We start from the raw sequence: 22,139 nt of genomic DNA, 5'->3' as shown, positions 1-22,139 counted from the left end.
GTACTTGAAGACAGACCTGCGGGATTAGTTAAGTGAATTGCTTCTATGCCACGAAACAACCTTCACATCACAACTGGAAGGATGTCAACTTAAAAATGTGTCCCCGAGAACCCTGGTCAGCAGCGGCGGCGACAACAGGTGCATAGCCCTGGGCACCCAAGGCCCGCCCCGCCGAGCGCTCCGCCCGCCCCTGGGGCAGAAACTGCCTGGAGTGGCCCACGGAGGGGGAGCCCGTGCTCCAGGTGTGGACTGGGGGACTGGGCTTCCTTTGCTTTCCTTGTCCACATCTCCTAGGAGAAATGTCTATTGCTTGTGTGATGATAATCTGTCGTTGAAAAGAAGACATGAATCCTGCCCAAGGTCTCCAGACCCCTAATGCCAGGGATGAGAATGACGGATTATCAGGAGAGAAGGAGGAAGACAGGCCCAGCGGCCCTGATTCCTGGCCTGACTCTGGAGTCGTCCCCAGGTGCTGGTGGCACTTGGGAGGCGGCAGGAGGTTCTTCCCTGAACTGGGGCAGCGTCTCCGGGCAGGACTGGGCTCAGGCCTGCACCTGGATCTGGGAGAATCCACCCGTCACCTGCTGTGGCTCCTCCCCCACTCCCAGATGCACTGTGATTCGCTCTGTGGACTGTCCAGACCCCCAGGGCTTGGGGGACAGGGGAGGTCCCAGCATGGTCCCTGCCTTCAGAGGTGCAGATGGGACAGGGCTGGCCTGCAGAGGCAGAGTTGGTTGGCTGTTTCATCTGTCACTAACCCCTCCCCAACTGGCCCTCAGTGGCTGGGTGGACCAGGCAGGAACGGTGGAGGGCCCTTGGCAGGTGTGGGAAGGCCCAGGGGCCCAGCAGAGCCACAGCCACCGAGCTGAGGGGCAGAGGGACCCATTTGGTCCTGTCTCTGATTCGTTTTGTTCCCTTTTCCCTGTCACTTCCACTCCACAAGGTAGAAACAGGCAAGAAACCCTACAACTGTCCACAAAACCACAGAAAGCCCACAGCGATGTGGAGCTGTGCCGATGGCCTTGCCTTGGTTTCAGAATGACGTGCTCGGCCTCTGCTGCCTGGCCCACAGCTCAGGCCCACCTGTCGGCTGCCCCGGACAGAGCAAGTTCAAGTGGGCCCTGCAGCCCCTCCAGCTGGCCCGGGGCTGAGCGCAGGGAGGACCTCGGAGAGGCCTGTCAGCACTTTCCCCCTTCCCACTCGGCCGTGTGTCGGGGGAAGGCCTGGGTGGGCTGCAAGTCTCTGAGGTCAACCAGCTCCTGAAAGCGCAGGGAGTCTCCACGGGCCGTTATTCAGATTTTAATTCCACTGAGTAAAACTAAAAAGACCTTTCTGTCGGCTCAGCTCCAATTCCCTCTGCCCTGGGCCACAGCCTCCCACCAAGGAGAGCAGAAAAGCCCGCAGGGAGAGGGCGGCCCTGCTCACTGGCCAGGGTCCTGCCCTCGCAGAGGCTGTGCAGGCCACAGCCGGAGGCCACCCAGGGCCTGTCACTGGCCACCTGCTAGGGCTCAGCGAGGGCTCCACTTCTTGGAAGCACCCACATCCACAGTCTGACCTTCTCTCCCAGGAGGACTCTAACAGGCCGGCCCACTCTGCACAGGACTCTCCTCAGACACAGGCCGGCGGCGAGGGCTGCTGCTGGCCTCACCCCAGGCTGTCCCCGCACCCCACGTCTGTTCACCGCGCTGCCAACCCGGTCACTCAAGCCAAACCGTCCCTGCCACGGGCCGAGGAGAAGACCAGAGAGGACCACCCCAGGGCTGCGGCCTGCACTGTCCGCCACCCTGAAGGCCGGAGCAGGACACATGGAGAAGCGGTGCAGGTGGACGGGAAGGCACGAGGAAGCGGGGCTGCCCCTTCCTGTCCGCTCACAGGGCCAGAGGCGGGTAGGCCACCTGAGCCCGCCTCCGCCCTCCTGCCCCCGGGCCCCTCCTCCACCCTCAGCTCTGTGGAACCTGGGGCAGCTCTGCCTCCATCGACCCCCAGACCCGCCGTACAGGGACGGAAGGCCAGGGAGAAGGGACCCTCGTCCATCGGGGGCCTCGTCAGCCATGACTCTTGGACAGCCTGGGAGAGAGCTTGGCCCGGGGCCCTCCAAGGGAGTTTTCTTGATATTTATTAACCCACTTTCTCTCTTGGCATCGAGAGCAAGGAGGAACATCAGCCAGGGCTATTAATAGACCAAGGCCATCCCCGGGGGGAGGAGGAGCTGAGACCTACGCACAGCGCCAAGTGTGATAAAGGTCCCAGGCGGTCTGAGGAAGGTGACGGCCACCTGGGGACGGAGCAAGCACCGCAGCTGAGCTAGCTCCAGCTCCCAGCTGCAGCCCACCTGCCTGTCCCAGCAAAGCCTTCCACCCCCTGTGCCCGAGGTGGGCCCCGTGGGGAGGCGAGCCTGCGGTCACGCGCATTATTCCACTCTAGGTCAGACCTGGTGGGGGCCACCAAGGAGGCGGGGAGGGATTGGCACCATGACATGGAATATAAATGAGTCCTGTAAACAGAGAGTTTAATAAAAAGGCAGTGAGGGAATTTATGGGCAACCCAAGGATAATTAAAATTATTTATCTACTTACCTCCCTTGCTGGCTGATCAGTCTATTAATTATCTATTATACACTCGCTGATTTGCATTTTAGTCAGGGAATTGGGTAAGGGCAGGTGAAAAACACAGAGGGGGCCCAGGAACCAAGCAGTGGGGACCGCCGTGGGCCCTCTTCTCCGCAGCCTGTGGCTCCCCGTGCTGACGCCCAGCGGCACATGGCCCCCAAGCTGGGGCTCACTCGGGCCCCCGAGAACCAGCCGGGGCCCAGCAGAAAGCACGGCACAAGGAGGCACGCACCTGTTTGCAGAAGGGGCTGCTCCCGGGACAGGTTCCCACCCAAGGGCCTGCAGACCAGCTCGCGGGGAGGCCGGCAGGGTTTCCTCCGGGGTTCTGACTTCGCGCTGCATTTTAAAAAGAAAACAAGAGGAAAAAAGCGTTTTCAATCTCTGAGTGTCCGGAATGCATCAGACACACGCTGTCCCGCGCTACTTGATTAAAAATATCACAGGACCGAGCGTCATGGGAACAGCGTCTTTTGAACACCTCCAACGAGAAATCGTCAGGCGGCAAGAAGCTTCAATAGCTTCAATGAGGCGCCTCTGTGTACACCGCATGGCGCGGTGGATAAATAAATGAAGTTGCTTAAAACCCTTGAGGTCCCCTCAAGGCCTCAGATTCTGATCACTGGGTTCTGGGCCCCTTGGAGCTGGCTGTACCCCTTTCCGGGCCTGTCTGCCCAGCCGAGCCTCTCCCTGACTGTGGCTAACGGCAGCCTGGCCAGAGCAGACCCTGCGGTCCACAGACCTGTGGTCGCCATCTCCAGGTTCCCACCACCCTCCTTCCTTATCCTCCCAGCAGGACAGCCCCAGTGTCCGCCCACACCCCGCTGCAGAGGTCCTGCTGCCCACCTGGTCCTGGAGATGGGCAGTCCTGTGAGCGCAGAGAGGAGGGCAGACAGGTCAGTGCTAAGGACCTCGCCCTCCAGCCTTCCCCAGGGCCTCTGCCCAGACCCAGGTGTTCTGCTCATGCTCTGCCACTCCAGGGCGGCCCTGACCACCAGCTCCAGGCTGCCCCAGCCACATGCCATCAGAAGCCAATGAGAGCCAAAGGCCCATTTCCCACAAAGGATGCAGAAATGTGGGTCCTGATTCCAGGGGTCCCCCAGGCCCAGCTGTTGGTATCTTGGGATCTCAGGGCATTTGATGGTGGGGTTCTTCACTTGGCCAGGCCATCGTCCCCAGTGATGCAGCCCAACAGGGGACGAGGTTCTGCTGTGATGGTATTGGTGACTGGCATTAAGAACTGCTGCAGTAGAGATGGGGTGAGGGCTTTGCCCAATCAGCAAAGGCCGTCAGAGCAAAACAAACTTCCTGAGCAAAGAGCCTGCCTCACCTCCTGCCGAGGACCCGACCTGCCCACCCTCCCTGTGTGGGAACCCCTTCTGTGTCTGCCTGTCTACCCACCTATGTAGCCATGTGTCTGTGAATCTGAGTGTGTGTGTGTCTGTCTAGCTATCCATCTGTCAGTCTACCTAACGTTCTCCTCTAGGTTCTGATAGTTGAGTATTTCCCAGATGGACTCCTAGAGCTGACCATCAACAGACCACCTCTCCCTCTGCCTCCACCCGGCACCTACACCTTGCTGGGGCTGGGGAGCACAACCCCAGCCGTGGCACCGTGGGCCAGGAGGATGGGGACAGCAGGGCCCCTTGCCCAGCTTGGGGACAAGAACTGCACCGTCACCAGTCTGCAAGCTCCTGGCTTCCTGTGAACTCGGCGGGGCTGTGGCCAGGACACCCCAGGCCTGGCTTCCCCTTCCCGTCAGCACCGGGCTCCCTGCCCTCTGCTGCAAGGTGGCCTCCAGCCTGGCTTCTCCGCCCCAGCGCCCGCCCGCTTCCTCCTATCACCTCCCCGTTCTGATGATGTATCAATAACTGCACAGGAAATCGCCACAGTTAGCAGTGCTGCCGCGACCCATCGCCTTCAGAATCGATTCCCAGGGTCGCGGTGCAGCGAGCCGGGGCGCTTCTCCACGGCTGCTGCGGCCTCGGGAATTGGGCACACCAGGCAAGCTCCGAAAGACAGAGGGGCCGGGAGGGAGGGTAGGGGAGCACAAGGAAAGGGCAGGGTTTTCAAGACAGCGCCACGCGAGGGGATCCTCAGTGACGCAGAGACCAGCCCCGACTTGCCACGCCAGGGCAGGCATGGGCAGCCACGGCCCCGGGCCCCAGGGCCTCTGCTGAGAGCCGGCTCTCAGCCAGAACTGCGGAGCAGGGGCAGAGACTGCGTCCATCCAGGCCAGGTCACCAGGCCCGAGCTGGCCAGTGTCCCCAGATGGGGCAGATGGCACAGCTGGCTTTCAGGTGGAAGGTGCCCTCCCAGGACAGGGACACAAGAGAGAGGTAGAGCACTGTCCACCCACCTTTCCATGCACACGAAGACTCAGGCACAGGACGCCCTCAGGGTCCTCTGAGCACATAAAATTGCCCCAGATACCTCTGGATTTCATACACTTAAGATTTTATTGGCTCAATAAACTGCATTGCTACAGCCCCCGAGTCTTCCTGGGGACTCAGTGCACATGACAGTGGGCTGGGTGCTCTGCTGCTCATGTCTCCTGCAGAGGACAGCAGGCGGCTCTGACCGGGCCCCCTCCACAGTGCCTCTCAATGACCCTCAGGGTGATCCTGGGGGGAAACCAAGGCACAGCACCTGGAGAAGTGCCCCCTGCCCAGCTCTGGCCAGCTGGTGACTCAGTTTCCCTCTGTCCTATGAACTCTTGAATGACCATTGCCTTTGCCTCCAACATGGAGGGCATGGTGTGGTGGGCAGCAGGGCCAAGGTAGGCTGGCCTTGCCCCCGGGGCTGTCTTAACAGAGCCAGAGGTGGGGCGGTGTGGCCTTAGACTTCCCGGGCACACAGCCTGTGCCGGAGCTCTAGCAAGTCCAGCACAGGGCCTCCACAAGCACCTTCTCTCCTTGGACACCGCACCCTGGGCCTGTCGACCTAGAGTCCTCCCATCCTGGGTCCTCCCCTTGCAGACTCCCGGGTAGGGCTATCGGGGCTCAGGCCAGTGCTGGCCTCTGTGGATGTGGGGAGTCCCTGCACTCCCCAAGGGCCCAGGAATATCCTTGGGGCAGAGAGAGAGAAGGTAGGGGGTGGGGCTTGTCTTTCTTGCTGAGGCCAGGTGGCCAGGAAGGCCTGGTGCTCTGGGAGGCCTTGTGCCCAGGGAGGCCCAAGTCTGCTGTCTGCCCCTCTTGTCCGGAGCCTCTGCTTCCTACTACAAGTCCCCTGGGGGCTGGGGCTTCGGCTCCAACACCCAGAAGGCTGCTTGTGGCAGCAGCATCTCCACCTGGGGAGGGGACCTTACCCCAAGCTTCAGGCCACCAGGCCACCAAGCCCTCCTCACAGCTCAGGGACTCCCTCCCCCAACCCCCAGGAGCTATTTTGCATCCTGATGCAAACCCAGTTGCCTTGGTATCCGAGGGTACTGTGGCACGATCCCCACAGACACCACCCTGCAGACGCTCAAGTCCTGAGCATAAAATGGTGACATATTTGCACATGACCTACACACGTCCTCCTGCACACGTTAAGTCCTCCCGGGTCACTCAGGACACCTGGCAGTGTGGGTGCTGTGTGCAGAGCTGCTTTGCTGCGTTGTTTAGGGAACGGTGCAAGACAAAACGTGCACCTGATCAACACAGAAGCAACTAGTGTTTCTGAATATTTTCAGTCCATGGCTGGTGGAATCCACAGATATGGAGGGTTCGCCTCTGGGAAGACCCCCCTCCTCCCCTGGATTGCTTTGGGAGTCCACAGTCTGCCAAGATAAGCCGGAGGGGCTCAGGTGCCAGACTGCCTGGGAGAGGGTGGTCCTTGTCACAGGATCACAGGCCATGGGGCCAAAAGTTTGTGAATGGTCGAGTTCATCTTAATTTTTTTTATGAACCAAAATGGTTTCAAGTTTGCCTTAAATCTTTCCTAGGTACAGGCTGATTTCCTGGTGGGGGAAGAAAGTGGAGGAAGAGTCCTCTCTTCTTGCAGATAAACAAGAAAGAAGTGCAGGGAGCAGGCAATGCCAACTCTGGTAAGATGCTATGCCCAGCTCTCACGTGGGCAGTCACAAGTGTCAGCAAAGACAGAAGGACGCAGGGACAAGGACCAACAGCTGGTGGCCACACAGCAGGTCCCAGTGCCTTGGAGAATCAGGGCAGAGCCTGGAACGTTCTGAGACCCAACCACCCCCTGAAGGTGCACACGGAGACAGGTACCAAGACTGGAGGCATTCTGCAGGGTCACCACACTGCCCACGACCAGAATGCTCTTCAACAGAGGAGTGGACAGAGAAGAGGACGGGTCTCCAGGACCCATCAGCACAGAGGAGCCCTCGGGTCACAGAGCTGGACAAGGAGCAAGTCACAGAGAGCCCATGGGTGCGCACGTGAAAGACACCTGAGTGGGGTCTGTGAGCACGTGTACAGGAAGGGGACAGACACCAAACCACCGCTCAGAGCTGCGCCTGGCGTGGAGCAGGGATGGGGCCCTGTGTCTGCAGACAGACGGGGAGCTCATCTGTGTCGCTCTGTCTCTTCTTCAAGACTCAGGCAGGATGGGAAAATGTCCACCGCTGTTGACCGTGGTTCAGAGACACAGACATTTTTGCCTCGATTAGCGAAACCCCCCAGTGTTTTTGAGGGGAGCGTGTTTGGATTGCAAACCCCTGGAGCAAGGGGCCTGCCTGTCCCGGGAGCCCACGCAGCCACAAGAGTGGAGTCCTGAGCCCTCGTGTACAACACTCGGGCAGGCCTGCGGCCTGGTGGACACGTGCATGATTACGCAAGTGGTTCTGGAAGAGCCAGGCAGCCCCACCCAAGAGGGAGCGGAAGCCACTGCATCCCCAGTCAGGCCTCGAGATTCTAGGCCACTGGTGTCCCCAAGATCCCAGGCCTTCCCAACATCCTTCTTGCTGGGACTCAGGCCTGGCCTTTTGACCCTCACTGAGAAGGACACTGGAAAGTGCTGGACGCTGGCCTGGCTTCTTCCTCCCCTCGTCCCGCCAACAGGGAACCACAGAGTCCGCACAGAGGCTGCCTCTTCTACCCCTCGCCCACAAGGTTGGGGCTGCAGGGTGGGGGTGCACCCCTGGCGGAGCCTGCAGGGCCCGCTGCTCTGTCCTAGGAGAGCTGTGCTCTGCTCCTGCTGGGTCCTTCCCGGCTGCTGCTCCGGCCTGAGCGGCCACGGCTGGGTGGACATGAAGCCAGCTCCTGCTTTGATCTCACATGACTGCGCTTCCAGTGTTACAAGCTCACCAAAGCCGTGTGATCAAATTCCAGGTCATTACTCAAGGAAAGGGACCCCTCTGTGGTCGACAGCAGCAGTTTCAAACCAATTAAAAAAAGCCTGGCCTTCCTGCGGGCTGCCACGGGGCCGCCACCCCAGAGGTCTCGGAGGGCCCGCGCCTGCGATGAGCAAGATGCACGAGATGTTAATGGAGACGCTTAAATGGTACGCGGAGGGGATTCTGGTAAATAAGGCCAGTGGAAGAGGCTGGGGAGAGTCTCCTGAGCCAAGCCTGGAGGGAACTTCAATAAAGCGAGATTGGATGGAAACAATTCGCACCACGAGGGGTGCGTCCACTGGCAGAGCTGGGAGGGGTCTTCGGGGGAGGAATGCTATTTCATTTCCTATTAGTTCCACTTTGCAAGTGTCCGTGCCCCCTGCTGCCTGTCTCCAAACCTGCCAGGGCCTGACAGCACCCACTGAGCCGGCTGGGAGGACCTGGGTATAACTTGCCAAGTAAAAATTGGAGGGAGCATCCGAGGCCAAACAGACCAGGTGCGGGTGGCCTAGCCTTGGTGGGACCGTGGGGGGACCCTGAACCCAGAAGGCAGACAGAGCCCCGTGAGAGGGGGCTGAGCCGTGCACCACAGCTGTTGGGCAGCTGGTCTCTGCGCGGGGGTCCTGTCTAGGGAAGAGCAAACGTGACCTGGGAAACAGTTGGCAGAGGTTCAAGAAAACACCACACCAGTGCTCAGGTCATGAGCAGGATGGGCCACAGCCCAGCTCAAACTCTGGGGCCACCTGAGCTGTGGCTACTGCCTTGGTTCCCAGCCGGGGACACGGCCCAGGCTGTCTGCAGCTCAGAGGCCCTCCTGTCCTGAGAAAGGGAGGAGGCTACCAGCCCAACAGCGCCCAGGGCGGCTGGGCTTGCAGCGCTGAGCCAGGACGTCAGGCCTTCTCTCGAGCCACCCTGCCCCAGGCCCCTGCCCACCGAGTCTTGTGCATCTAGCTTTACAACTAAAATGCTGTTTCAGCTAGAATCGCCAGATTTAGCACATCAAGGCCGCAGACATCCCGTTCAAATTGAAAATCTTAGAGCAATGCCTTCGTAGCTTTAGTGTAAGTATGTGCCACACCACATTTGGGATATACTTACACTCACAATTATTCATTGTTAATCTGAAATTCAATTTTTACAGGGACAGCCTAAAACACACACACACACACACACACACACACACACACACGCACACCACGCGCTGTCACCCTTACGTGCATACACAGCCCTCAGAGAAAGGCGCCAACACCAACCAGGAGCCTGGCTCTCTCTGTGCTCACTCACCCCCACCCTGTTTCCTCCGAGATGGGCCCATCATTCAGACCAAAAGACCAGCCCTCGATTGCCACTGGCCCAAGGCCACACAGTCAGGGGTAGCCAGCTGCAGTGCAGCCCCAGGTTCCTGCTCCAAAGTCGGCAGCCTTTCCACCTCACCAGACCCAGTGCATCAAATTGTAGGAAGTCGCTATTGACTCAGCAGCCGGGTCAGTGCAGCTGGCTCAGCCCCATGTGAACCTCGGAGCAATGCTGCAGCTTTGCCCAGCAGAGGTCCTGCTGGCCGGGTGTGCTGGGTTCACCCCGCCGGGCCGCACACGGGCACACCTGGCTTCCACGGCTGCACCCTGGAGTGTCCCATTGGGAACAGAGTCCTGAGCACAGCATGGAAGCCGTGGCAGGATTTACAGAGGAGAGGGCTTGAAGACTGGGCAGGGCAGAATACTCGTCCTTCCTTGGACTTTGAGACGCCTCACAGATGCGCGTGATTGGCCAGCTGGCTTCATCTGCTTCCCCCCTCTAATTAATGAGTTGCTTTCCAGGTCACCAGTGGGTGGTTTGGGTACTTGATGGGGGGTTAGAAGCGCGATCTTCAAAACACCTGTAAAAGACTCACGATCCTCGGTGGGGACAAGGCGCATCAACCCCAGGTAGCGCTTGTCCCCATCTCCTGGGCCCTCCTCCCAGTGGGGAAGGAGCTGAGACTGACTGACGAATCTCGCTCTCAACCTCTCGGCTTCCCTCGGTTCACGAGGACTTTCCTGGGAGTGTGAGTTCAGCTCAGCGCTTCGTCATTTCCAGAAATGTCTTTTTTTTTACACGCCCTCCCTCCCTCCCTTTTAAAACAATTGTCACGCGGCTTGGGAAAAGCCTTCAGCACATTGTCAGCCGCCTGTCTCCTGAGCTGCTCGCCTGCTGTCTGTCGGCAGAGTGCATGGGTACTCCGGGCTCACAATCGGAGCGCTGTCAGCCGGAGCCGGAGCCCTGGCTGTGGCTAATTCCTATCAGGAGTGAAATAAAAGCATCCTGAGCCTGAAGATCCGGATACTCCAGGTGTTATTTGCTTAACCAGTGGCCAAGAAGAAACCAGCCCAGGAAAATTAAAAGAGAGAGAGAGAGGAAGGAAAGGAGGCCAGGGTGGATCATCAGAGGATGCCGCGAATCAAATGTTAAAATCCAGGACACGGAACTGCTGAGGGTGGAGGAGCCTGCGAGCCCTACTAAATAAAAACAGCACGCATCCGTCCCCAGCCCTGCCCAGCTCCTCATCCCCAGCCACGCCCTTCCATACCCTCTCTGCACGATGCCGTCATGGCTCCCCTAACCGGGTCTTACTGGAAGATGGAGTCCCAGGAGCTGCACTTTGAAATCCGGCCATGGGACGGGGGAAGGCGAGGGATGGGGGCCGCACCTGGCTTTGGGCCCTGCCCGCGGGGGCCCCTGGAAGGGCAGGTTTAATCACAGTTGCAGCGGTGGAGGGGTGAGGAGGGAGAGGAGGAACACTGTGGAGGCCGTACGGGTGGCTGAGATGAGGCCCGGTACAGGGAGGTCCCCATGGGCCACCTCAGTGGCAATGGCCCGGGACACCACCCAGGTTCCAGCTGAGGATCAGCTTCCTGTGCTGGAGGCTGATGTCCTGCCTTGCTGGACCATTTGAGTGGCTCCTGAGGTGTAGAGAACTTTCCAGAAGGCTCTGGTGACCGTGCCTCCTGACCCTGAGGAGTGGCCGGAACTCACTCCTGCAAGGTGTCCCTCTGAGAGCCACCACAGGGATCCCTGGGATGAGAAAGTCCCACCACTGGGGCCAGGAGCCACAGCCAGAGGCAGGAGCCCCCCCCCCCCCCGGCTGCTCGGCAGGACCCCCATTTTTCCTGCTCGGGAAACATGGATGTGTACGTAGTCCATTGTCCCGCCTCCAGGCAGGAGCCCTCCTTAACTGTCCTCAGCCCGCGAGAAGCAGTGATTTTTAGTGCTCCCATCAGGAGCTCCTGTGCCCTCCCTCCCTTGGCAAAGCTTCTCCTCACCACCAGAAAAAAAGTTCTTCTTCTGATCTTTCCAAAATCCTTCATGCTGAGTCAAGAGTCCATCCCCATGCTTGTCCTTGGTGGGCTTGGGGAACAACTGCTTGTCCACCCCTGCTGAGTAGCCAAGAGCACCCTGGACACAGAGCAGTGATTCACAGTGAGTGTCCAGCTTGCCCCTGGAAGCCCCAGAGCAGAATTCCAGTGTCTGCAGCCAAACAGTTTGGGGAGCCATCTTGGGTTTGGAGCTGCTGCCGGCTCTGGCCATTGCTAACAGGTAGGCTGCAAAGGGGTCTCCATCTTCAGAAGAGCCACTACCCAGCAGGAAGGATGTGGCAGGCTCTGCCAGGAGCAACTGGTGGCCCAGCTGGGGGAGCTGTCCACAGATGCAGAGGGTCCCCAGAGAGCAGACCCAAGGCAGCTGAGCCCGCAGCCAAGAGCCATGAAGTACAGCTCCGGGCTTTGATGGATGGCCTCGGTCTTGCAGATTCGAGTGGGCTGGGAGCACAGGTGTGCTTAAAACAAAGGACATGCCGGAGCCAGGGTGTGTGGACACCAGGGTCTTCTAAGCCAGGTGGCCTGGGACCTCCCACCTGTGTCTTCCCATGTGAGACGCCAACTCCTCAATGTCCAGGCAGAGCCCAGGACGCTCTCACGGACTGCAGCTCAGCAGCCAGGACCCCTGAGCCAGACGTCCCTCTCTGTCTCCTCTGGACGCCCAGCCCCCCACTCCTGGCTCGGCTGGACTCAGAAGCACTTCCAAGCAGGACATAAAACATGAGGGTCCAGTTTTCCCGTGGAGTGCTGGTGGGAGAGTCCTCATCAGAGCTGTGGTGTGTGGCTCTAACCCTTCCTGGTGCCCTAGGGGGAGAGGGTCAGGCAGAGGCAGTGGGGAGCGAGGAGGGAGAGGGGAAGAAGGCAGAGCAGCCAGAGTGGAGCCAGGAGGGGCGGGCCGTGGAGCCTGCGCAGGGTGGGCAGAGGAGAGGTGCCAGCCACGAGGCGAGATGGCGCCGGCCACACGCCCAGGTGAGCTTCCAACCACGGAACCTGGCACCCGGCAAGACCTTGGTAAAAGACAGGTCTGGCTTCTCCCTTCCCCACACAGAGCACAGCAGATTGCAGGCAGGGGATTGCAGAGCTGAGGACCTGGCTGGAGAAACCGCTTTCCTGGGAACCATGAGCTGTCCTACGGGTCCAAGGGCAACAGCAGCTAGCAGGACCCCTGGTTGAGAGAGAGACGGCCATCGACCCAGCCAGGCAGACAGGCATGGCTGGGCAGGGGCTGAGGACCCGTGGCCTCTGCAGCCTTGGAAACGCGAGCTTTCCCGTGTCTACGGTCTCGTGTGCTGGAGGAGGAGCGGCAGGGTTCCCTCTGGGTCCCCAGGCGGGGGCGGTCTGTGATGCTCTTTGAGCTGGTTGGCAGGGTTGTACCTCCCAGGGTCCCTGCCAGAGGGTCTCCCAGCTCTGGCACTAGCTCTGCCCAGCCCTGATGCACCGAGGAGCTTGCAGGCCTGGTGGCCTTGGGTCTGGCCCACTGGTCTGCACTTGTCACAGGTGTGAGTCTGAAGTGTGAAGCACAGGGAGTCACGCTGGAAGGGAGGGGGGCCTGTGTGGAGGGGTCCCGCTCTGGTGGCCCTACAAGCCTCGTGGCCTCTGGCTGCCTCCCTGGGGAAGTCACACTGGTGACTGCTGTTCCACCTCACTGTCATGGGGACCAAACGCGAGGCTGGTGAAAGGCAGTGGTTGTGTACCCGTGGAGTTGCCATTGCTTTCCGTAATGCCGGGACTCTGGTAAGATGGGCATCTCAGTGTGGCCCCTGGAGGCTCACCTCCAGGGCCACTTTAACTGTTGCTGCGGTGCGGGTGCAGGACGGATGCCCCGATTCGTCACAGTTCTCAGGGTGGTTTCCTGGGATGGCGACGTGAGAGCTGCTCACTGGGGATTGCAGGCAGGGGATTGCAGAGCTGAGGGTTGTGGACTGAGTCCTGAGAGGCCACTTTCCCAGCCCAGTATGGTGGGCGTGAAGGTAGCGGGGTGGCAGCTCAGGCCTGACAGATGCGGGCACTCACTCTGCAGCCCCATCTGCTGGCCACTGGATGTCCTTCTTCCTGTGTGTGGTGCCGCCAGGATTGCTGAGGAGGTGGCAGCCCTGCTACAAGCATGAGGCCCGCTTGCCGTGAGCTGGCAAGAGGCGCGTTCTGCCCGAGGCCAGTGGTACGCGGAGCAGTGCACGTGCGCGGAGCAGTGCACCAGCGCGAACCCGCAGCACGGGTTCATTACCATCAGATGCAAGGGGGTGACCTGAGACCAGCTGTTTGGATGGACAGCTCGTGGAGCTGGAGAGGCAGGCTAAGGACTCAGGGTTCTGCTTTGCCAGGCAAATTGCAAATCTTCAAGTGCCCCTCTTAGGAGGGGCTGGATTGCTCAGGGCTGCTGTGCTGTTGGGGGCAGGCTGTGCGGAGGGGAGAGGGGAAGCCCCTTCCTCTAACTGAGCCTCACACTGGGTGCTGCTGTTGCTGAGAGCTGGCCAGAGCCACCCACCAGGCTCCTGCTCTGTGGCCCCGGTGGGTCAGGCCTGGGGGTGCAACTCTCTCCCAGCCTCCCTGCAGGAGAGGGCTGGGGGAGGAGGGAGTCACCCACCATTCCACAGACGGCTTGGAGGGAACTAGCTTTGGGGTTCAGGTCACTGTCACCCAGGAGGGAGCCACAGTGCTTCCTCTGCTGCCAGAGCAATCCGACACAGGCGGGTGGCAGCCCTGAAGCTGGCTGACATCTGGCACAGGATGGAGGGAGCAGCAGGAGCTCCCAGGGCGTGCACACCCTGCTCCCGGAGACCCAGGACGCCGCTGGGGGCTTAGTGAGGAGGACCCTCGGCAGCAGGGCCTCCCACTGGCAGTGCCCCTCTGAGGGGAGGGCCCGGGTCCGGCCTCCCACGTCCTTGGGGGCAGCCCCTCTGCTGGGGAGTCAGGCAGCGGATGCCGGCAGGCATCTCTGCCAATGATCTGCAGGTGCCTGGCCTGCAGTCCTCAAGCCAGGCCACCGTGATGGCACCATCCCCAACCCGAGTGCAGAGCAGGGAGGGAGCCCTTGGCATGGGCATGAGGGGAGGGGAGAGCAGGCAGTTTCCCACAGCTACCTGGCACCACCTGGCCATGCCAGCGACACCTGTAGGGACAGGTGTTCATCTGTCACCTCGAAGCTCGGCCTTGACTTCCTCTGCCTCGGCCAGGAAACACTGCCCACAGCCCAAGGCTCCTACCCGAGGACTCTGCCCATCCAAGGGGGCCGTGTGCTTAATCCATCCCGTGTTCAGCAACCCAGACATGACAGCGTCAAGGTCCGTCAGGGATGATGAGGCCACCACTGTCCCTGTCCCCTTTCCTGCTATGTGTCAGACCCTGGTCAGGGAGGGGCAGGCAGAAGAAACAGCTGAACAAAAATGGCATCCCCGTCCTGTCCCAGCCTCCCACGGGAGGACAGAGGGGCGGGCTCACTCCTGAGGCTCCCCGGTAGGTTGGCAGCCCGCACATGAAGCGCTGGGAGAGATTTGGGACAACCGGGGCCACCTCTCCAAAGGAAAGACTGCTCCTTGGGAGGGGCTTATCTGAGGAGGCTGGGAGGGGTCTGCTTATTCCCAAGTGCCAATTTTCTGTTGCTCACATTTTCCCAACAAAAAGCCCCCTCGACCTCAATCCTCCTTGGGGAAAGGGCCTGAATGGGGGCTCCGTATAGAGGCCACTCAAGAGCCCCCTCTCCCCGGGATAAAACCACCTGTTCTCCCGCAAATCATAAAAATAAATAAAGAACCTATAAAGAGCACACCAAAATTGTAAGTACTCTGCAGAGGCGCCTCCCTCGCCCAGCCCCGCGTCGGCCTGCTCTGCCTCCTGGCTTTGAGCTCCAACCTCTGGATATTTATTGTCCGTCCCCCGCTAAATCACTCCTGGCGGCAGGGCTGCTCACACTCCATTACAGGGAGAGGCTGTGCCGTTTGTTTAGCTTGCAGAAAAGGAGCCTCAGAGGAGAAACCGGCCCGGGAGCTGTCCGGTGCTGAACTCCAGCATGATGGACGATTATGGACCATCTGCACTTTCAGAGGGGGATAGATTTATGAGCGGGAGAGACAGCTAGAAGAGTGTCCATCGCCATAACTCACAGCCCTCTTCAAAGATATTCTAACCAGGCATCTTCCCCAACGACCGAGAGCCGGGGTTGAAAGGCAGCGAGAGGGGAATCAATTACATGTTTCTGGGGGGGGTGTTGTCCCCAGAGCACTGCGGTCAACAGTGCTGGGGGTGAGGAGATCAGGGTGCTGGGTGGGGTGGCGGGTGCAGGGGCCTCAGCCTGGCAGGGCAGACTTCCCGTCAGCATCTCCCAGTGCTGCGCCTTGCTCTGCGGCTCTTGGTTTCTTGCAACTGGTGTTGAGAAAACAGGAGGTGCCAGGATGCCCGCACAGATCTAGCTGAGATTTACTGACAACCCCAGATCCTGCAGAGGAGCCAGAGGAGAGATCTGTGTCTTCCTGGAAGCCTGTGTGCCTTGAGACTGGCGCACAGGAAAGACAGCGGGTGACCCCCGATGGACGCCGGCCCCGGGTCGGGGGCTGTGCTCACGTTCCTGTTCCAAGGTGAGAACGGAGGCCTGCGGAGCTGCACCCCAGTGCCCCCCAGCGTGACGACTCCTGGGGCTTCTCCTGTGGGCACAGGCCTCCTGCACTCGGCCTCGGCCTTGGTGTGCAGATATGAACAGGAGACCCCCAGGCTCTGTTCCCAGGGGACCCTGCCCCTAGAAATGACCCCTACAAATGAATAAGCAAGCAGACCCTTCCACCCCATGTCACTTCAGAGATCTAGGGCATCTTGCCTCAGCTCCGAGCAGATCCCACTCCAGTAGGTACAAACAGGCAACGCTCATCTCCGTTTGAAAGAAGAGGGCACCAGAGCCCAGAGAAATTAAGTGGTTCCCTTGAAGCCACACAGCCAACCAGCAGCCAAACAGGGGTCATGCTGGTGCCACCAAGCTCTGCACTGGGGCCCACCTGGCCTGCTGTCTACTTCCTGAGAGCCGCTCTGAGCACAGTCACCTAAGACCCTCCCTCCCTGGGGACCAGCCAGGGCTCCATCTCCCTCTGTGACTCTGTCCCCACCCCCCCAGGAGCCACCACCCTGCTCAGCCAGGCAGAGAGCCCTGGAATGCAAGTCATGAAGCCATGAAAAGTGGCCACCTTGCCCTTGAGGGTCTCCCTGGCCTGCACCCCTCCCGGAAAGGGAGGTCACCCAGCTCTGGAAGGGCCCAGGTGCAAGCTCTGGGGCTCCAGTCAACACCACGAGCGCCCGGAATGCCCCGCCTCCTGCCCGTACCCCACAGTTCTCCAGGATGCCAGGTCAGCAGCAGTGACCGCGGAGCGTCCTGGAGCCGTCTTACAGGGCAGGGTCAGGCCGCAGCTGAGGACCGCACAAGCTCAATGTGTCTCTCTTTGCTTGTTCAGTTTTAAAACATGACAGTCCTTCCTGCCTGGCCTGGGAGCTCACCTCCGGCCTTTTCACCTGGACTCAGCCTCTGTCCCTGCCCAGACCCTGGGTGACAGTCATCTCTAGCTGAGATTTACTGACACCTGTTCTCTGTCACCTGCCCCTTGGCAGGCACGTGGAGGACAGGCCCCTGCCCACTCTGGGCATCGGGGAAAGGCTGCTGCAGGAGGCTGCACCCCGGAGCAGGGTCTCGCGGGACATGAGAGGGCTGTGGAGCTGGGAAGGAGGACGGGAGGGCCCAGCCTTGGGGGGCAGTCACAGCAGGAGGTGCAGCAAGCCGTTCTGTGTGGAGGGGAGGGGGGGGACGCAGCAGGACAAGCACTGCCCTCTATAAACCTCAGCCTCTCGGCCTGAAGAAGGAGCTGCTGTCTGCTGAGGGCATCCACCCACCCCAGAGGGGCTGCCTCTTCCTGCAGACCACCATGTCCAGTAGGCGGTGAGACCACGGCTGTGCCTATGGCCAAGGGGACCAGCTCCAGAGCCCTCGCCACAAGTGGACTTCCAGCGCTTGGAGGCTTTGTGGGCCAGGGAGCCCATGGAATGGAGTCTATAATTGCATTGAGGTCAAAATGGCCACTGTGGCTAGTGGCTACCATATGGAACAGCATGGCTCTGGACTGTGGCTACTGGCCATGGACAGCCCCGGGGTCTCCTGCTGCCTGACCCAGAGGACACTGGGGGAGTACAGGACCTCAGTGATCCCAGTCACAGGAGAGGGGGTCACCCTCTGCCATGGGACCCCTGACACCCCAGTCGGGGGGACACCCTCAGCCATGAGAGCCCTGTCACCCCAGTCGGGGGGCACCCTCTGCCATGAGACCCCTGACACCCCAGTCGGGGGGGGCACCCTCTGCCATGAGACCCTTGACACCCCAGTCGGGGGGCACCCTCTGCCATGAGACCCCTGACACCCCAGTCGGGGGACACCCTCTGCCATGAGACCCTTGACACCCCAGTCGGGGGACACCCTCTGCCACAAGAGCCCTGACACCCCAGTCGGGGGGCACCCTCTGCCATGAGACCCCTGACACCCCAGTCGGGGGGCACCCTCTGCCATGAGAGCCCTGACACCCCAGTCGGGGGGCACCCTCTGCCATGAGAGCCCTGACACCCCAGTCGGGGGACACCCTCTGCCATGAGACCCTTGACACCCCAGTCGGGGGACACCCTCTGCCACAAGAGCCCTGACACCCCAGTCGGGGGGCACCCTCTGCCATGAGACCCCTGACACCCCAGTCGGGGGGCACCCTCTGCCATGAGAGCCCTGACACCCCAGTCGGGGGACACCTTCTGCCATGAGACCCCTGACACCCCAGTCGGGGGACACCCTCTGCCATGAGACCCCTGACACCCCAGTCGGGGGGCACCCTCTGCCATGAGAGCCCTGACACCCCAGTCGGGGGGCACCCTCTGCCATGAGACCCCTGACACCCCAGTCGGGGGGCACCCTCTGCCATGAGACCCCTGACACCCCAGTCGGGGGGCACCCTCTGCCATGAGACCCCTGACACCCCAGTCGGGGGGCACCCTCTGTCATGAGACCCCTGACACCCCAGTCGGGGGGGGCACCCTCTGCCATGAGAGCCCTGACACCCCAGTCGGGGGACACCCTCTGCCATGAGACCCTTGACACCCCAGTCGGGGGGCACCCTCTGCCATGAGACCCCTGACACCCCAGTCGGGGGGGGCACCCTCTGCCACAAGAGCCCTGACACCCCAGTCGGGGGGCACCCTCTGCCATGAGACCCCTGACACCCCAGTCGGGGGGCACCCTCTGCCATGAGAGCCCTGACACCCCAGTCGGGGGGCACCCTCTGCCATGAGACCCCTGACACCCCAGTCGGGGAGCACCCTCTGCCATGAGACCCCTGACACCCCAGTAGGGGGACACCCTCTGCCATAGAGCCCTGACACCCCAGTCGGGGGGCACCCTCTGCCATGAGACCCCTGACACCCCAGTCAGGGGGCACCCTCTGCCACGAGAGCCCTGACACCCCAGTCGGGGGGCACCCTGTGCCACGAAAGCCCTGACACCCCAGTCGGGGGGCACCCTCTGCCATGAGAGCCCTGACACCCCAGTCGGGGGGCACCCTCTGCCATGAGACCCCTGACACCCCAGTCGGGGGGCACCCTCTGCCATGAGAGCCCTGACACCCCAGTCGGGGGGCACCCTCTGCCATGAGAGCCCTGACACCCCAGTCGGGGGGCACCCTCTGCCATGAGAGCCCTGTCACCCCAGTCGGGGGGCACCCTCTGCCATGAGAGCCCTGACACCCCAGTCGGGGGGCACCCTCTGCCATGAGAGCCCTGACACCCCAGTCGGGGGGCACCCTCTGCCATGAGAGTCCTGACACCCCAGTCGGGGGGCACCCTCTGCCATGAGAGTCCTGACACCCCAGTCGGGGGGCACCCTCTGCCATGGGACCCCTGACACCCCAGTCGGGGGGCACCCTCTGCCATGGGGCTCTTGGCTTCACCTGGAAAAACAGCTTCCTCTTGATGAATGGCCAGTTTCTGCACTTTTTGAAATTAAATTCCCGCCTTGGACTAGGGATAGCCGTGGCTGCCCAGGGCCAGAGGCTGGGCATCAGGAGGGAAGCCAGATTCAGGCTCCAGGTCCTGGCAGTGGCCACATGTGGGACTGTGGGGACAGGCCAGAGGTTGCAGCCTAGTGTACCCAGAGGGGCTGAGCAGGCCAGGAAGGAAGGGCCACCTGCAGGCAGGAGGGGAGGGGCTGGCCGGGAAGCCCCTCCCCACATCCTGTCTGGCGTGGTCACAGCAGAGAGTGGATCAGTCACTCTGACCTCCCCAGGAGCTCTCCCGTCTGGGACATGGGAGAATTTACGGATCCCTATTATTTCCAGCCGACCACCCTCCTGCCTCGTTATCGTTATGGCCTTCATTAGGCGTGATGCCACGCGGAGCCCATCCTGGCCTTCCCAGGGGCTCCTGGAAGTGGCCCTTTCCCCAACCCGCCCTCCTTCCCGACCCAAGCCCTTCTGTCCCTTCCCAGGCCTCCCTCAGCAGCCAGGACTTCAGAAGGTCACAGCTCCCAGGACGCTGGAAGCCTGTGCCTGGCTACTCCTACTTGTCCCCGTCCACAGGGTCACCTGAAGGCCAGAGCAGCTGCCCCCAGCACCCTCCCAGGGCCACTTCTGCCGTCTGGGCTCGATTTCTGTCTCCGAATTGGAGATCACCCCAGGCTCCGGGGCTGGAATTGGAGCCCGCGGAGGGATGGAGCCGAGCTGGAGCCGCGTGAGCGGAGCAGGGGGAGCTGAGCACAGCTGGCGGGAGGTGTTTGTGATCGATCAATGCCCTGCCTGGGGTGGGAGCGGGGAGGGGGGTGGGGAGCCCCAGGGTGCCGGCAGGAAGGGGGAGACAGGCCCACAGGGGCCCCCGCGCCTTCACCCCAGGAGCCTGCAGCAGGCTGGCCTCAGTACAGGCTGCACCCATCCAAGAGGCGGGGGATTTTCTTCCTCCTGAAGCATTTTCATGAAAGGAAAAGAGGTTGTCGCCGACCGAGCTGCCCCAGCCTCCCAGGCAGGGTGCACCGTGGTAGGCTCACTTTCTTTGTTCCAGAGACGCAGGACTGTTTAATTCTCATCCTGTAAATCGATACCTGGTGTCATGCCATCTGAGGACATTATTTTTACACCAGAAAAAAATGGAGACGGAGTTCAGTCTAAAGAGAGAGAGGCAAAAGCCACCACCGAGGAGGTGATGAGCAGAAACCTTACTGAGGACCACCCAGCCTCCACACCCAGCCTCTGCACCCAGCCTCCACACCCAGACACGAGCTCTGCCCAACCCTGGTCCTTGGCGGTGTCTGGAGGGGAAGCAGATGAAGAGGAGGGCCTTAGGGAGGAAAGTCTATGGCCCTGAGGGTTTGTCTGACAGCAAAAGAGGTCTCCCAAAGACCAGGGATGAGCCTTGGGCCGTCTCCTCCAGCTCCCGGCCTCTCCTCTCCCTGCCCCCGGGCGCTCCTCCTCCAGGCTCCTCCCCTCAACCCACCGCCGGCTCCATGTCCTCCAGTGTCTCTCCTCCACACTCCCCTCCTCACCCCTCCTGGGAACTGGGGTCTGCTCAAGTCTCCACCTCTCCCTGGGACACCCCCGTCACTGCTGGCCCCTCTCCGGACACCCTTCCTGTGTCTACACAGCGCCCCCTCCTGGGAGCCCCGACCCTTTCCAACGACTCCCTACATAGAACCTTCAGCCCACACCTCTGCCCGGGGGAACCCCGGGAAGATCCCGCGGTCTGACCCGCCCGCCTCTGCTTTCCCTGTGAGGACATCGCGGGCCCAGGTCCCCGCAGTCAGGAGCCAAGACAGGTTGCAGCTCCCACGATGCTGCACCCCGACCACACCTTGAGTCACGTTAGACCCTACCGGTCCCCTCTCCTCAGCTCAGGGGCCCTGGGACTTGGGGCGCCGGGCCTCACACTTCTCCACCCGTCTCCTCAAGGGCTTTGCGCTGCATCGGACCTGCCCCTGGAATCCTGGGATCGCATCCTCCGTGGCTGGGTCTGTGGCAGCTCTTTGGAAACCTACAGTCCCCAACTTTCCTATGGATGAGCCTCTGAGCTTCTGGGGACCCCTAAGGGACCTGTTCCAGAAGAAGGCACATCCGTGCACAGACACTACGCTCTGCGACCTCTTCCGGAGGTTCAGGACCAACAGACTCCACCCCGGGGGCTCTGGTCTGCGGGACACAGGTGAGTTCTCCAGAGCGGCCGAGGCCAGGGCACTGTCTCCTGCTCGATCCAGGGTCCTGCCCCCTTGAAAAACGAGAGCCATAATGGACTCGTCTCAAAGGGTGTCTCTCTGGAAACCGCAGAGAGCCGAGCCGGAGCCTGGCACACAACCGCGTCACCTCTGGCCCTCCCAGCCCTCCAGGACGCTCAGCTCCACTGCCCTCAGGTCTAGACCACAAGGTGGTCCGACCACAAGGCCCAGCCGACTGCCCCTGGGCATCCCCAGCACCACCCTCCTCTCCAGAGCCGCCCAGCTCACTGCACCTGCACCTTGGGTTCTGCCTGGAAAGGCGGGTCTCACGTTTCTGTGTGCGTTTGCGGGGAAGAGTCATCCCACATCAGATTAGGAAGCAGCCACACACACACACACACACACACACACACACACACACACACACACACACCTTGCTGGTGCCCACAGTGATGGGAGGGAGGCCCGGGAGGCAGTGTGTGCGGCTGTCTGTGCACTGCGGCAGGCAGAGGGGACGGGTTAGGCAGGTTTGTGAGACTTCTCCCCTTTCGTGGGATCTCGGGGAGGGTGGGAGAGGCCAGGTGTCCAGGCTGCCTGGGATCCATTGCCTCTCACCTCCCGCAGCCCCAGCCACTCCCGCTGCCAGAGAGCTCCGTTTACAGAGGGATCCTCCCCGTTGGCTGGGCTTCCAGCAGCCGCACTTA

The 22,139-nt window shown here is 61.2% G+C and overlaps 1 protein-coding gene across 7 annotated transcripts in view; it reads right to left on the bottom strand.

Annotated features, from left to right (window-relative positions):
* The window catches only part of Rbfox3 (RNA binding fox-1 homolog 3), a 380,462-nt gene that overhangs the window by 164,517 nt on the left and 193,806 nt on the right, over positions 1–22,139 (bottom strand). For 5 of the 7 annotated variants that reach the window (XM_078041518.1, XM_078041523.1, XM_078041522.1 and 2 more), the window contains exon 3: positions 2,842–2,945. The exons of the other annotated variants lie outside the window; for them this stretch is intronic. The gene's annotated coding sequence lies outside the window, so the exon portion shown is untranslated. The remainder of the gene's footprint in view (positions 1–2,841; positions 2,946–22,139) is intronic. 7 annotated transcript variants of the gene reach the window in all.

The sequence above is a fragment of the Ictidomys tridecemlineatus genome, chromosome 3 (assembly GCF_052094955.1).
Source record: "Ictidomys tridecemlineatus isolate mIctTri1 chromosome 3, mIctTri1.hap1, whole genome shotgun sequence".
NCBI lineage: Eukaryota > Metazoa > Chordata > Mammalia > Rodentia > Sciuridae > Ictidomys > Ictidomys tridecemlineatus.
This window is presented reverse-complemented; position numbering and strand designations above follow the sequence as displayed.